This window comes from Scardinius erythrophthalmus, assembly GCF_964197995.2.
Source record: "Scardinius erythrophthalmus genome assembly, chromosome: 16".
NCBI lineage: Eukaryota > Metazoa > Chordata > Actinopteri > Cypriniformes > Leuciscidae > Scardinius > Scardinius erythrophthalmus.
The window spans coordinates 13138478-13154755 of NC_138236.1; the positions used below are offsets into that span (position 1 = coordinate 13138478).

The window sequence follows — 16278 nt, forward strand, 5'->3', positions numbered from 1 at the left end:
CATTAACTTTCTATCCTGTTATTAACTCATAGATCAGGATTAGGAAGGAGTCTGTGTCAAGAAATCAGTAACCACATTCTGAAAGAATTGTATTGTCAGTGTTTTTTGGTGCCAGAAATTGGTCACATTCAGCCACATAATTTTCTTTTATGTCCCATTCTTATTGCTGTCCTTTTTCATCACATGTTTCTTTTTCTGTATTTTTTTGTTTTTTTGTTTTGTTTTTTGTTTTGTTTTTTTACCAAGAGGACCTCCATGGGATTATTCTGTCTGTGGGCTAGTTGAATCATACTTTTCATTAATTAATTTAGGAAGTTCTTATTATAATGTTTAAATGAAAAGAGATTCCTGAACTAATTCCCGGCCTTTTAATCAGTAATTAATTGTTGATGAAGATGATTGCGATTTAAAAAAAAAAAAGAAAAAAAAAAAAGGCTAAGATACATGTGAATAATTCTGCTATTAACATTCACATGTGAATAAATTAATTTAATTAGATTGATCCCAGGGCTGCAGAAATGTCACAGTATGCCTGGAAGCTTGTTACGCAAAATTATACATAAAGTATTATATACTGATTACCGATAAGCATTTCATAAAGATAGTAAACATACTAATGGGTTAGTTTCAGGATTGAAAGGGTTCTCATTTAATAGTGTATTGTTTCTCCTCAGTTACACTGTCAGAAAAATAAATTGCTCGCTTGACAAGTTAGCACAAGCAGGATGAAGTATTGCTGAGGGTGCTGCAGGCAAATAGTAGATTTATGCTATTGAGAATTTGGTTCAGAAAATGGGATTTACTGTTTTAGTAATTCAGAAAAACTGCAATAAAATGAGGAACAAAGAGACACATTACACATTACATAGTGGCAGGTCTATTAGTTGTTGGTTATGAAAGTATCCAATAGTGTGCAAAACTGCAATGAGCTTGCAATGTAACAAGCTTTCGATGAACAAAAACAGCATTTTGTGCTTTACTGAGTGGAATGCGGCGCTGACTAACTTAAGCACCTTTGATTGGCCACCAAGTGACCATTGCGTTCATGCACTCAGCAGAAATGTCTGTGATTGGCTACAGTCAAAACGTCTCGGGTTACGACTGTAACCCTTGTTCCCTGAGAAAGGGAACGAGAACTGCGTCGATAAGACACTTTGGGGAACACCCTTAGCGTAGCGGCTCTGAAGCATGAATGAAACTAAGTCAATCTTGATTGGTGTTGCGTCATGACGTAACGTGTGACGGCATACACGGAAGCTACAAAGGGACGCCAGCACACAACAGAGTTAGCTTCTGGATGAAGCAAGTCGCTTCCAGGCAGGGGAAGGCGTGGCGGAGGGACGCAGTTCTCATTCCCTTTCTCAGGGAACAGGGGTTACAGTCGTAACCTGAGATGTTCCCTTTCGAGGAAACTCGAACTGCGTCGATAAGACACTTTGGGGAACGAGTACCCACTATGCCACAAAGAGCCCTGCCTGTCCCAGTGTGAAGCTGCACACAGGCACACTTAGGACGAGAGCACTAGAGTGCCTGGCGTAGAAGGAATGTCCAGGCTATAGAATCTGATGAAAGTATGAGGGGTGGCCCATCCAGCTGCATCGCACACTTGGATCGGGGCCTCTGAAATGAGGGCTCTAGAGGACGCCATGCCTCTGGTTGAATGAGCCCTCACGGCCAAAGATGAAGGCAAGCTGTGCACCTGATAGGCCATAGAGATAGCCTGAATGACCCAGTTACTGATGGTCTGTTTGGATGCCGGAAGCCCCTACTTGGGCAACCCGAAGCACACCAGCAACTGGTCTGACTTCCGCCATGAAGAAGACGTCTGGACATAAATCTTGAGCTCTGACAGGGCAGAGTAAATTAAGTCTTTCTTCATCCGCTGTCACGTGAGGTGGAGGATGAAAAACCTGCAGAACCGTAAGCCATGCCACATTAAATGGCACTTAAGCACATTGCCTGGCCTGGGATGCAAGATAGCCTTAATGTCGCCTGGAGAAAACTCCAGGCACCCATGAGAAATAGAGAGCACCTGAAGATCTCCTACTCTCCTCAGAGAAGTAAAGGCTAATAAAAAAGCTACCTTGAGGGAAGGTTCTTGACCTCAGCCGACTCCAGATGTTCGAAGGGGGCCTCGACCAGCCCTTCGAGAACCACTGCCAGGTCCCATGTGGGAACTCCGGTACGAGCCGCAGGTCTCAACCTCCGAGCTCCACGGAGGAAACGTACGACCAGCTGATGTCTCCCCAGAGGCCCATCACCCAGAGTAGCGTGGAAAGCTGCAATGGCAGCCACGTACACCTTGAGTGTGGACGGGGTAAGACGAGCCGAGATGCGATCTTGGAGGAGCTCCAGCACTGAAGCCAACCGGGCAGTTAACTGGGTCCACCTAACGCTCTCTACACAAAGTGGAAACACATTCCACTTTAGGCCGTACAATCTCCTCGTGGAAGGAGCTCTCTCGAGGGACGTCCCACTGTCCACTGTGGTTTTCTCTCACCCATCCAGCCCCATTGGGTTTGGGGCGTGGCCGAGTGGGACGTCCCTCGAGACGCAAACAAATCCACTTCCACTGGGCCAAACCTCTCGCATATCGACTTCACCACCTCATTGTGAAGTCTCCATTCCCCAGGCCTCAGCCCCTGCCTCAACAGGATGTCTGCTCACTGATTCTGGTCCCCTGGGATGTGCATTGCTCTGAGAGATAACAGTTTCCCAAGGGACCACAGGAGGATCTGATGCACCAATCTGGATAGAGGGCGCGATCTCAGAACCCCCTGATGAATCAAGTAATAGACCACCGACACATTGTCTGTGTGGTGACCCCTGAGGTCTGGGAGGAAGCTCCTCAGAGCCCTGCCATCCATGACTGCGCCCCAGCCCGTGAGGGAGGCGTCTGTCGAAGCGGCTTTCCGGTGACATGACGCTCCCAGCACGGGGCCTTGGGACAGAGACCAAGCTTTCTTCCACATAGATAGGGAATGAAGGCACCTGCGCGTAACCCTGATAATGCAGGAACCCCTTGGTTTCCAACCATCACTGCAGGGCCCTCATGTGCAGCAGGCCGAAAGGAATGATGTTGGATGCTGCTGCCATGAGCCCTAACACTCTGAAAATGTTTTACAGTGATGGCTTGGCCTAGCTTTATCCTGGTCACCGTGGCCAGGATGGACTCGATCCGTGCAGGAGACAATTGTGCCCGCATCGTGACCGAGTCCCACACCACTCCCAGGAACGTGGTTCTCTGGGCTAGTGCCAACACGCTCTTTTTCGTGTTGAGTCTCAACCCCCGGCTCTGGATGTGGGCAAAGACAACATCTCGATGCCGAACTGCCAGCTCTTGTGACTGGGCCAAAAACAGCCAGTCACCCAGAAGCCTCAGCGGTGCTAGAGCTGCATCCATGCATTTGTTAAATGTGCGAGGGGAGAGAGCTAGGCCGAATGGAAGAACCCGATATTGGTACGCTTCGCCGTACCAAGAACCTTAGGAACTTCCTGTGAGATGGAAGGATGAATATGTGGAAGTATGCGTCCTTTAGATCTATCATGACAAACCAATCCTCGGATTGAATATACGTTCTATAGCCTCCTTTACCAGCAGGGAGTTTACTTCTTGTTCCAATACCCGACCCTGCTTTGGGTCGACTACAGTCCAGACCACCCTGTTGAACTTTGCTGGGCAGAAACCGAACTGCAGTCTGTACCCCAAGGGAACCAGCCTCTCGAGGCTGGCTTCGGGTATCGTTCAAGATTCGTTCTCGATCCCCTGAAGCGGCTCTCCGGCAGGGTTTGGTCGAAATGATTCTCGATGTGCGGTCGCGAGCGCTGCCTGGCCGCAAGCCTGTGGGGCAGACAGAGCAGCGTGCATTCGCTGGAAACCGATGTGTCCCGAAGCGCACTTTACGGCGGAATACAAACATCGATTTCCTGAGGGCTCCCCAGAGGGTAGGCTCTTTCGGTTTCATTCTCGACACCCTGAAGCGGAGGACCGGCAGGGAATAATCGAAAACAGTTTCCGATGTGCGGACGCGAGCGCTGCCTGGCTGCAAGCCTGTGGGGCAGACAGAGCAGCGTGCATTTGCTGGAAACCGATGTGTCCCGAAGCGCATTTTACGGCGGGAACTAGACATTGATTTCCTCAGGTCTCCCCAGAGGGGAGGCTCTTTCGGTTTCGTTCTCGACACCCTGAAGCGGAGGACCGGCAGGGAATAATCGAAAACAGTTTCCGATGTGCGGACGCGAACACTGCCTGGCCGCAAGCCTTTTGGGCGGGCACTACAGCGTGCATTCGCTGAAAACCGATGTGCCCCTAAGCGCACTTGACGCTGGATACAACATCGATTTCCTGAGGGCTCCGCGGAGGAGCGATTCTCGCTCGTCCCTCCACGGGGGGACAGCCATTTTCGTCTCGGACAAACGATTTTCGACGTTCGCTGCTCATCATTTTAATTCCTCAGAATTAAATGCAGCCAAAAACACTGGATAAGTGAAACACGGTCTGGATGGTAGGCTGAATTCATTCAAATATATCGTTAAAATATATTTGGCTTTCATCCCTCGAGAAGACAGGTGCGAGGTTGAAACATCCGACAGCGCACGGATGCATACGCGCCGAGATATTTCTCAATAAACACTGCCAGCACCCTCAGGAGCTGACTGTGAATGCCTCGCACCCAAACTGTATTATTTCACAGATCGCGTGTGTCCCTTTTATTGCAGACTCGTAATCTACCCGCTGCCTCGGCAAACGCGAGATTCAAGTCGTTCACAATATATTTGGCTTTCATCTCTTGAGAAGAAAGTCAACGGGCGCAAGGCTGAAACACCCGAAAACACACGGCTGTGTGCGTCCAGATATTTTTCACCCTCAGGAGCTGACTGTGCATGCCTCGCACCCACACAGAATCTTTATTGCAGAGTAGCCCCGTAATCTACGTGCTGCCTCGGCAAACGTGAGATCCGAGCCACTATAGATTCTGTATTGCAATGCAGACCTTTAATCTACGTGCTGCCTCAGCAATGCGAGATCCCAGTCACAGAATCTTTATTGCAGAGTAGACCCGTAATCTACTCGCTGCCTTGGCAAACGCGAGATCCGAGCCACTATAGATTCTGTATTGCAATGCAGACCTTAAATCTATGCGTTGCCTCGGCAAACGCGAGATCCCAGTCACAGAATCTTTATTGCACAGTAGACCCGTAATCTACACGCTGCCTCGGCAAAGGCGAGATCCGAGCCACTAGATTCTATATTGCAATGCCAAAGACCTTATTTGGGACAATTCTTATGGGACAAACAACACCAAATAGGACAGACAGTTTCACACAGAGCGCTTGCTGAAGAGCAAAAAGCTAACTCTGTTGTGTGCCGGCGTCCCTTTGTAGCTTCCGTGTATGCCATCACACGTTACGTCATGACGCAACACCAAACAAGATTGGCTTAGTTTCATTCATGCTTCAGAGCCGCTACACTAAGGGCGTTCCCCAAAGTGTCTTATTGACGCAGTTCGAGTTCCCTCGAAAGGGAACATGATGTAAATAGAAACCTTTGATGCTCTTGATGCACAGAACGCTTAGGAAAGCAGCCGCCTGTCAGCAGGTACCAAGTTCCCGGTGCTTAGTGTAACTGTTACTACAGAAATGCTGGTATTGTTACATTTTTTAAATTGCAGTATTCATTTGGTACCAAAGTACCCATACTTTTGACAGAACTATGTCAGACATAATGTGGGGGAAGTTGTCCAGGCTGTCTGGGTATGGTTCAAACCTGTTTAAAAGATCTGTTGTGGTTTTCCCCTCATCATGCATAAGTTTGAGTCACTGTGGAGAATTTCATAGAGCAGTCAAAACCTGGGACACTTTAGTCTGAAATGTTTATGAGAACAAACAGGTTTCCAAGGCATCATAACATCATTTGCAATGATGTTAAACAAATTTGAAAGATCTTTATACATAACTAAGCAAAATTTTAATGAGTACTATGCTTATTTCCCAGCAGAATTGGAATCATACATTGGTGGCTACGGGGAAAATTGACATTTTACAGATTCATTTACTTGCATCCACTCCTTTAGATGCCATTTTTATACTTTCAACCAACCACCAAATCACATGCACAGGACTATGGGATATTATGGGCAGCAAAGTACATGTCTATAAAAATGACCAGAGGAGGGCATCTTAGTAGACAGGATGTTACTAACATTGAGATTAACTTCTTGTGCAACACCAGATGTTTTATGGAATTTTTAGTATAACATAATCTTTTTTTAACTTATACTAAGCAAGGATGTATTAAATTGATTAACTGTGACAGCAAAGACATTTATTTATTTATTTATTTATTTATAAACATATATTTATTGCGAGGATTAACCCCTTGAGATGAAACATCTAGTTTTCGAGGGGGTCCTCCAGTACATCAAAGCAAAAAAGAACCAAAACAGCAGAGCAAATATCACAGTCAAAGACAGCACAACAAAACACAACAACACACACACACCGGCTCACAATGCTCAACCCCACCCCACCCAACACGAACCCCACAAGTAACTTGACAGAAAAACAGACACATGATTAGCATTGCACAAGGTCAAGGACTAAGAGGAACACAAATAACAATAATAATAATAAAAAAAATAAAAAAAAGTAAAAAGAGGACATAAAGGTAAGAAATAGTAAACACATGACCAATGAAATCCAAGGTCAAACAAACAAAACTAGAAACAAAGACAAATGTTCCTAAGATGTTCCACGAGACCCCTTTGAAACGCTGTAAGTGAAGTTAAAGAACGAATAGAAAATGGAAGATTATTCCAATCATATGGAGCCTTAAAACAAAATGCGTATTTCCCTACCTGTCTTTTAACTCTAGGAACAACAAAAAAAATCTGATCATTGTGTCGCAGACTATATGGCGAATTATAAAGCACTAAATGTTGCTTGAGATAAACTGGATAATTAAAATAAAAACTTTTAAAAATAAACTGTAGCCAGTGATACTGTCGCCTGGCAGAAGGGGCAAACCAGGACAACTGTCTGTACAACATACAATGGTGTGTCCTAAATGGACAGCGGAGAACAAAACGGCAAAGACTGTTGTAGACCACATCAATGGAGTGCAAACAAGAAACAGTAGTGTTCTGATAAATAATATCGGCATAGTCCAAAATAGGCAGAAGCAGCTGTAAGACTATTCTTTTCCTGACCAGATAATTAAAACAATTAACAGATTGATAAAGTATTTTAAGACGAGAGTTGAGTTTGCTTGTCATTGCTTGTACATGAGTTTTAAAAGATAAATCAATTTCCAGCCAAACACCAAGATATTTAAAGGTCTCAGTTGACTCTAAAGGAGAGGAGTCGAGAAAACAAAGCTTAAGATTATTTTCACATATATCCAAGGCTTTTCTATGGAACAATAAAGAATAGGACTTTGATTTATTAAGGAGAAGTTTATTAGCCAATAGCCACTGCTGTACAGAATTGAAGTCGTGCTGTAAAGAGCGGTTTATCCCAGAGATGGTAGGTTTACTACAGTAAATGACTGTATCATCGGCATAAAGATGAATATTGCAGTCTGTACAGCATAAGGGCATATCATTAACAAAAATAGAAAAAAATAAAGGTCCCAGAGAAGATGTACATCCCTTATGTACATTTATAATCTTACATAAGATTTCTATTTCAAATAAATGCTGTTCTTTTTAACTTTCAATTCATCAAATAACCCTGAAAAAAAAAATTAAGCAGGGCAACTGTTTTCAACATTGATTATAATACAAATCTTAAGCACAAAATCAGCGTTGAATGATTTCTAAAGGATCATGTGACACTGAAGACTGGATTGCTGAAAATTAAGCTTTGCCATCACAAGAATTACTATTTAAAATGCATTACAATAGAAAATAGTTCTTTTAAATTGTAATAATATTTCCCAGTATTAGTTTTTACTGTATTTTTTATGAGAGGCTTTGGTGAGAGGCTTCTTTTAAAAACATTAACATATACTTACCGATCCCAAACCTTTGAACGGTGGGAAAGTATAATATTTTATATTAAATATATACCGAGTTGGCTCCAGACAATGTCCATTTCATTTATTACATTTAAAAAAAAATTGTTTATTGAAGCTGCAGAGGTTATTTTTCATGCTTGTGATGAATGACTTTTAAAGAGTTCTGTGTCAGAGGAGCATGCAGTCTGAATTATGTTTGTGTTTCGAGCCTGATCCCTGCTCCCAGGCGTGTGCTTTTCATTTGACTTTAGTTCAGCTACTGAGGAAGAGCTCTTATGCGCCTTTTCCGCTGCACTGGAATTTAGCAACATCTTGTTGACGCATAAAAGGATGTCTAAACTGTAACCCTGGAGTCATATAATTTGTTATATACCCATCTTTAGATTTCCTGTCATTGCCTGAGGTTTCTTCCTGTCACAAGATGGCCTCAATTTGTAGGCTTCATGGAATTGGATCAAGTCCACCTGGTGAAGTCTAATTTCAAGATTCTTCCAGATGTAAGAATGATCTGTTTTTTTATGGATTCTGTGAACTCAGGCTGACTGAGAAATTGGACGTTTTCCATGAAGCCGTAGGTGGAAGGAAGAAAGATCTACAGTAGGTGTATGTTCTGGAGATATTTTTTGAGGTCAATGTGAAGGATGTCCCAGGGGTCCTGCTCATCCAACTCGACTCAGTGGATTTCATGAGACCAGAAAATAAAAACTTAAAAGCGAAAAAGAGCGGTCAAGAGAGAGAGACTGAGCTACAGAGAGAATCTTTGCAAGCAGGGTCTTAGGCAGGGTTTTATAATCACCAAGGTCCCAAATTTGAGCTAGTTAGGGGGGTTGGGGGCCAGACTCCCCCTATACAAATTTTATTTCTCTGATCTACATATGTGCATTTCAAGAAGTTTGAAGGCCAAAAAATGGATACGAAATAGCTTTAAAACCATGTCAGTACCATGTCAGTGGGCAGTAGAATATTTGTCAATACCTGCTCTCTCCTCATTTCCATCACTCTGTCTCCTTATCTTGCCCTGTCTCTTCCCTCCCTAAAGCTAAGCTTTGACTTTTAGTCTTTTCATTTTCGTCTATGTCAGTGAAGAGAGTAAACATGGGGCTTTTGCCTATATGTGTTTTATTAATCATTTTCTTAGACAAGTTGGTAACACTTTATAATAACTGCACATTATTAATCGTTAGTTAAGCATCAGTAAACAGTTAATTCATAATTTATAAAGCATTAATAGACATTAACCCCTTACCAGACAGCCCCAGTTTTGGCAAGTGATGCATATACATGACATACCCCAAAAAAGGTTGCTGCTCATAAGTCATTCTGAATAGACACATAACCAACATATATTTAGAAAGCCAACCCTTGAGAGTTTACAGTTCAAGACTCAAAATTAATCAGACTGTTATTAATAAGCAGTTTATAAATACAGCTATACATTTTGTATTCTTGATTTATAAGCATATATAAAGTATAATGTGTTTGATAATTATATTTTCATACTTTATTAATGATCAATTTATCAATTCTAAATGAAGTATTGCATTATTTACAAACCAGTTATTTAGGAGTTGTCAGTGGTTCATTAGATCACTTAGGTGTAAGTAAATGATTAATAAACTATTTAAATGTACATTCATACATCTTATTATTTTTAATTATTTTCATAATTTTTCCTATGATTGACAGCTATTCCACTCCTCTTTGCCCTACAACCATTAGCAACTAAGACACCCCACCAGTGTTGGGGAAAGTTACTTTTAAAAGTAATGCATTACAATTTTGCGTTACTCCCCCAAAAAAGTAACTAATTGCATTACTTAGTTACTTTTTATGAAAAGTAATGTGTTACGTTACTTTTACGTTACTTTTTCCTCTCACCTGGGCTGGGCTTGCTTGTTTGTTTTTTTAATAACAAGACCAACAAAAAAGTTATATTTTTGGCAAATGTTAAGGCCCTTTCACACCAAAAGTGAACTGAATAAGCCTCAGGCTGAAGGAAATGTATATTTACGCTTGTACAGTAAAGGGTGCCGCTCAAACTAACCTTTCAGCTGCGCTTGCTGTTCTGGATTAAAGAACAATAATATACAGGAGAAGGAAGTTCAACACTCTTATTTCTAAATCTTATAAAGTAATTTTTGCTTATTAGTATGGTTGAATTAGATCATTGAAGGTCAGCAGCAAAGACAGTAATAAAGTGAGATAAAATTCACAAAGTATATTTGTGTAATTTAATAATTATAAAAGTTGAGTAAAATTCGGAGATTGCATTTTACTGTTTTTATTTATTTTGAGCAGTGAGATGAGTAAGTTCACATTTACTCTAGAACTACAATAACCATCATGTTTACACAGCGCACACACCATCACCTCACTTTGTTTCTCTCAACATGGGGACAGGAGAGCTGTCAGTCAATAAATGTGTAAAAGTAACTAGCATTACTTATTTGGAAAAGTAACTTAGATATTTTATTTCAAATTGAAAAAGTAATGCATTACTTTACTAGTTACTTGAAAAAGTAATCTGATTACGTAACTCAAGTTCCCTTTCGTTGTCACTCCGAGTTACGTCGGATGACGACGAATGGGGTTTCGCTTAGAAATCCTATCATCTTCGAGTATATAAAACGAGCCAATGGCAATGAAATGCCATGGGTCTGCGGAATTTGCATAGCGTAACTCCGCCCCACCCTGGGGGTATATAAGGAAGTGCGCTGGCAACATGCAGATATGTTTTCGCTTCGGAGCCAAGTTGATGTACTTCACTCCACAGCCAATCCTGAGATTCATCTCTTCATTCTCTTCGAGACGAGCCTCTCTCCAAGTGTTGGTGTGACAGCGAGTTCCAGCGAGTGCACATTCCCTGCTTATCTGTGCAGTGATTTGCCAGAGTTTGTGTGTTCATCTCCCTGGTCGCTTCAACATTTGTGGAGAAATCTCCTTTCTAAAAGAGCACGCGGCACGTCTTTTTAAAGATGCCTCGCCCGTGCACTTCTGGTTGCGGTCTATTTGTTTCTGACTCTGATGGGCACAATCGCTGTCTTGTGTGTCTGGGCTTAGAGCACGCTAAGGCAGCGTTTGTGGATGAGTCATGTTCCCATTGCGGGAACATGCCCATCGCACGGTTACGGTCGAGACTCAATGACCTTCATGGTAGAGTCCCCTCATCCGCACCCCGATCTACGGGCTCCGCGAGAGCTAGTACTTCGGCTGGCGGCCAGGGTGACCTGAGGGTTACGGTGTGGGACAAAGCGCCGACTATTCCACGCTCCACACCGTCCTCTAGTGCCGTGCAACCCGCGAGTGGTCCAAATGAGCCCGCAGTACAGTCCTCTGACTTGCCGCGGATCTCATTTGGCGCTCCAGAGGAAGATTCGATGTCGATCGCTGCATCACAGGGTGGGCAAGAGTCCTTGGGAAGTGAGGATTCGGCTGTGCTGCCACCTTCGGGTGTGCCAGCATTGCCCGAGTCTGATCCCGAGATGACTGCCATGCTTTCCCGGGCAGCTGCGGCCATTGGGCTTGAGTGGTCCCCGCCACCTGGTCCGGTGCGCTCGCGGCCGGACGATTGGTTTTTGGGTGCCGCCGCTGATTCCCGTCAGCGCGCGTCCCCAATGCCTTTCTTCCCGGACGTGCATGAGGAGGTCACGAGGTCCTGGAAGGCACCATTGTCTTCTCGTGATCGCTCGGCAACCTCCTCCGCCCTGCCTCCTCTCGATCAGGCGGCCGCCAAAGGGTACACTGGGGTTCCCCAGGTTGAACGCTCTGTTGCGATGCAGCTGTGTCCTCAGAGTGCTTCTTCCCGCGGGGACCCAAAGCACCCCTCCAAAGCCTGTAGGTTCTCTTCCACGCTTGTGGCGAAGGCCTATAGAGCTGCGGGGCTGGCGGCCTCCTCACTGCATGCCATGGCGACACTCCAGGTCTACCAGGCCCAGATGTTGCGTGACATGCACGAGGGGAGGACTGACCCAGCGCTCTTCGATGAGCTGCGTGCCGCCACCGACCTTGCTCTCCGAGCAACGAAGGTGACCGCACGCTCCCTGGGTCAGGTGATGTCCACTTGCGTGGTCCAGGAGAGACATCTGTGGCTCAACCTGGCCGATATGCGTGAGGCCGAGCGGACCCGGTTCCTCGACACTCCCATATCCCAGGCTGGCCTCTTCGGCGGTGCGGTTGAGGACTTTGCCCAGCAGTTCTCGACCGCCCAGAAGCAGACTGAGGCTCTCAGACATGTCCTGCCCCGACGGCCAGCTGCTGCCTCCATCCAGCCGTCGGCACAGGTGCCTCAGTCTGCTCGCCGCCGAGGGCGCCCTTCTACGGCTCCCGCCCCTCCCGCACGGCCCCAGCAGCAGCCTCCATCCGGGTCGCGTCGTGGAGGACGCCGTAGGAAGGCGCCACAGCCGTCTCCCGCCCCGTGCCCCGCTAAACGCCAGGCCAAGCGGCGCTCCTGAGACGGGCTGCTCAGAGATGGCGATGAGTTCTTCCCAGGAGCCGGTAGCAGGGCCGCTCCTTCCCCCGGTGGAGGGCCGGGGGAGAATCCTTGGTTTTTCCCACCCCGCTGCTCGTCCCACGACGGGCAGCACCCTTTTGTGGTCAAAGAAAGAACTCACTTCCCCATCTCTGAGAACACAGAGTGTCCGGATGACAGTGCGCGCCGCTCACGAGCCTCGCCACTCTCGTCCCCCTCTGTCGCCAGCTCCCTGCCAGAGCACGCCCCAGTGGGACGCTCGTCCTCCCCTGGCCTCCTCTGGCAGGACGCGGCTAATGACCGTGCCCCCGCACCGGGCCGCTATGCCACCCACGCCTGGGCCGGTCATTCCGCCTCGCTGCACCACCGAGGGTACGTCTGTGGTCCGTATGACCCCGCTGGTACAGTTCCTGGAAGCCTGGTTAGAGCTTCCCAGGCTGTCCCGCTGGGTCGCGAGGACCATCAGGCTCGGCTACGCGATTCAGTTCGCGCGGTCTCCTCCCCGCTTCAGGGGAGTCCGCTTCACTATGGTCGGTGGCAATGCCCCGGTTATGAGAGCGGAGGTCGCTACCTTACTGGCGAAGGGTGCGATCGAGACTGTCCCTCCAGCCGAAATGAGGTCCGGCTTTTACAGCCCTTACTTCATTGTACCGAAGAAATCCGGTGGGTTACGGCCAATCCTCGACTTGCGCGTCTTGAACCGCTCCCTTCACAGGATGCCGTTCAAGATGCTCACGGCCAAGCGCATTTTCGAGTGCATCCGGCCGCAGGATTGGTTTGCAGCGATCGACCTGAAGGACGCCTACTTTCATGTCTCCATTCTTCCTCGACACAGACCGTTTCTACGGTTTGCTTTCGAGGGGCAGGCCCTTCGGGAACACGGGGTTCGCATCCTGAACTATCTCGACGACTGGCTAATTCTAGCTCACTCTCGAGACCAGGTTTGCGAACACAGGGACCTTGTGCTCCGGCACCTAGCTCGTCTGGGCCTTCGGGTCAACTGGGAGAAGAGCATACTCTGCCCCGTGCAGAGGATCTCTTTTCTTGGTATGGAGATCGATTCGGTCGCCATGTGCGCGCAGCTTACGAGCGAGCGCGCGCAATCACTGCTGACTTGCCTTCGTCAGTTCGAGGGCAAGAGTGTGGTCCCACTGAAACTATTTCAGAGGCTCCTGGGGCATATGGCATCCGCAGCGGCTGTCACGCCGCTCGGGTTGCTTCATATGAGACCACTTCAGCTTTGGCTTCGCGATCGAGTCCCGAGGTGGGCATGGCACCACGGCACGCTCCGAGTTCCAGTGACTCCGACCTGCCGTCAGACCTTCACCCCGTGGTCGAACCTCAGTTTTCTTCGGGCCGGAGTGCCCTTGGAACGAGTGTCCAGGCATGTTGTTGTGACAACAGATGCCTCCACCACGGGCTGGGGCGCCATGTGCAATGGACATGCGGCCGCGGGCTCCTGGACAGGACCCCAGCGCCTTTGGCATGTCAATTGCCTCGAGTTGTTGGCTGTACGTCTTGACCTGCACCGCTTCCATGCGTTGCTCAGGGGTCAACACGTACTAGTCCGATCGGACAATACCGCGACTGTAGCGTACATCAACCGTCAGGGTGGTCTGTGCTCCCGCCGTATGTCACAACTCGCCCGCCACCTCCTCATATGGAGTCAGAAGCATCTGAGGTCGCTTCGTGCCATTTATATCCCGGGAGACCTGAACCAGGCGGCCGACGAGCTGTCTCGGCTTCGGCCTCTGGCTGGAGATTGGCGACTCCATCCCCAGACGGTTCAGCTGATTTGGGATCAGTTCGGGGACGCACAGGTAGACCTGTTTGCCTCCCACGACTCGTCCCACTGCGACCTGTATTATTCCCTGACCGAGGGCACGCTCGGCACGGATGCACTGGCGCACAGCTGGCCGCGGGGCCTCCGCAAGTATGCGTTTCCCCCAGTGAGCCTTCTTGCGCAGACCTTGCGCAAGATCAGGGAGGACGAGGAGCAGGTCATTTTGGTTGCCCCGTATTGGCCCAACCGCACCTGGTTCTCAGAACTAGTACTCCTCGCGACAGCACCTCCCTGGCCTATTCCCCTGAGGAAGGACCTGCTTTCTCAGGGACGGGGCACCCTATGGCACCCTCGTGCCGATCTGTGGAACCTCCACGTGTGGCTCCTGGACGGGATGAGGCAGGTTTGAGTACCCTACCACCAGCGGTGGTGGCTACCATCACTTCCGCTAGAGCATTGTCCACGAGACATGCCTATGCGTTGAAGTGGAACCTCTTCGTCAACTGGTGTTCTTCTAAAAATCTAGAACCCACGAAATGCCCCATCAGTGTCGTGCTTTCCTTCCTGCAAGAAGGGTTGGAGCGTAGGCTGTCTCCCTCCACCCTGAAAGTGTATGTTGCCGCAATTGCCGCACATCACGATGCAGTTGATGGTAAATCCTTAGGGAAGCACGACCTGATCGTCAGGTTCCTGAGGGGAGCCAGGAGACTAAATCCTCCTCGTCCTCCCCTCGTACCCTCTTGGGACCTCTCAGTGGTTTTAACTGCCCTGCAGAGTGCTCCCTTTGAGCCTCTGCAATCAGTGGAGCTTAAGTTCCTGTCTATGAAGACAGCGCTCCTGGTTGCATTGGCCTCCATCAAGAGGGTAGGGGACCTGCAGGCATTTTCGGTTGACGAAGCGTGCCTGGAATTCGGACCGGCTAACTCTCACGTGATCCTGAGACCCCGGCCTGGATATGTGCCCAAGGTTCCCACCACACCCTTTGGAGACCAGGTGGTGAACCTGCAAGCGCTGCCTTTGGAGGAGGCAGACCCAGCCTTGGCACTGCTCTGTCCAGTACGCGCACTCCGTGCTTACGTAGACAGAACGCAGTGTTTCAGGACCTCAGACCAGCTCTTTGTCTGTCATGGTGGGAAGCTGAAGGGAAAGGCTCTCTCCAAGCAAAGGTTGTCTCACTGGATAGTGGACGCCATTGCTTTGGCATACCAGCAGCAAGGTCGACCATGCCCCCTTGGTGTGACGGCCCACTCCACCCGGAGTGTGGCATCCTCTTGGGCTCTAGCGCATGGCGCCTCGCTAACAGACATCTGCAGAGCTGCAGGCTGGGCGACACCTAACACATTCGCGAGATTCTATAATCTCCGAGTGGAGCCAGTTTCTTCTCATGTACTTGCTTCAACTAGCCGGTAAGAGATTCTGCTCAGGTGTCTTCGCTTGTTCGCCATTCCTCTCCACGGACGGGATACGTGCGATATATTTCCTCAGGTGAGCCTGATAAGCCCTGAGTCTCCTCCAGCACTGATGACGTCAACGCCAGAGTTATGCCACCGGCAGCTTTCGCGCTTGGCTAGGTGCCTCCATGTGCATGGTTCCCCCTCTGGGTGACCCCCACATGTGTATTCCACTGTAAGCCTCTTTGAGCATGTGTCTTTCCCTTGGCAAGCCACCTTGCCACCCCTGGGGTTGAAATATTCCACCTGCGGCTGGGCACCCCAGTGTTATTCCGTATGCAGCCCTTCGGGGTCATATGTGTATTCCAAGTCCCCCCCTTCGGGTTGGGCATGATTGCATATTTCCACTGGATATGCTTCCCAGTGTACCTTGGTATTCCTGTGTTAAGTAGGACTCCTTCGTCCGTGCTAGTCTCACGACAGGGAGCTCAGACTTACGCAGGGCACTGGTAGACAGTCGAGAGGTGGCGTGATTACACTGGGAACCCCATTCGTCGTCATCCGACGTAACTCGGAGTGACAACGAAAGGGAACGTCTCGGTTACGGATGTAACCCTCG

The 16278-nt window shown here is 48.0% G+C and overlaps 1 protein-coding gene across 1 annotated transcript in view; it reads left to right on the plus strand.

Moving 5' to 3' along the window:
- Positions 1–16278, plus strand: part of me1 (malic enzyme 1, NADP(+)-dependent, cytosolic) — a 95410-nt gene that overhangs the window by 45840 nt on the left and 33292 nt on the right. The window lies entirely within an intron of this gene.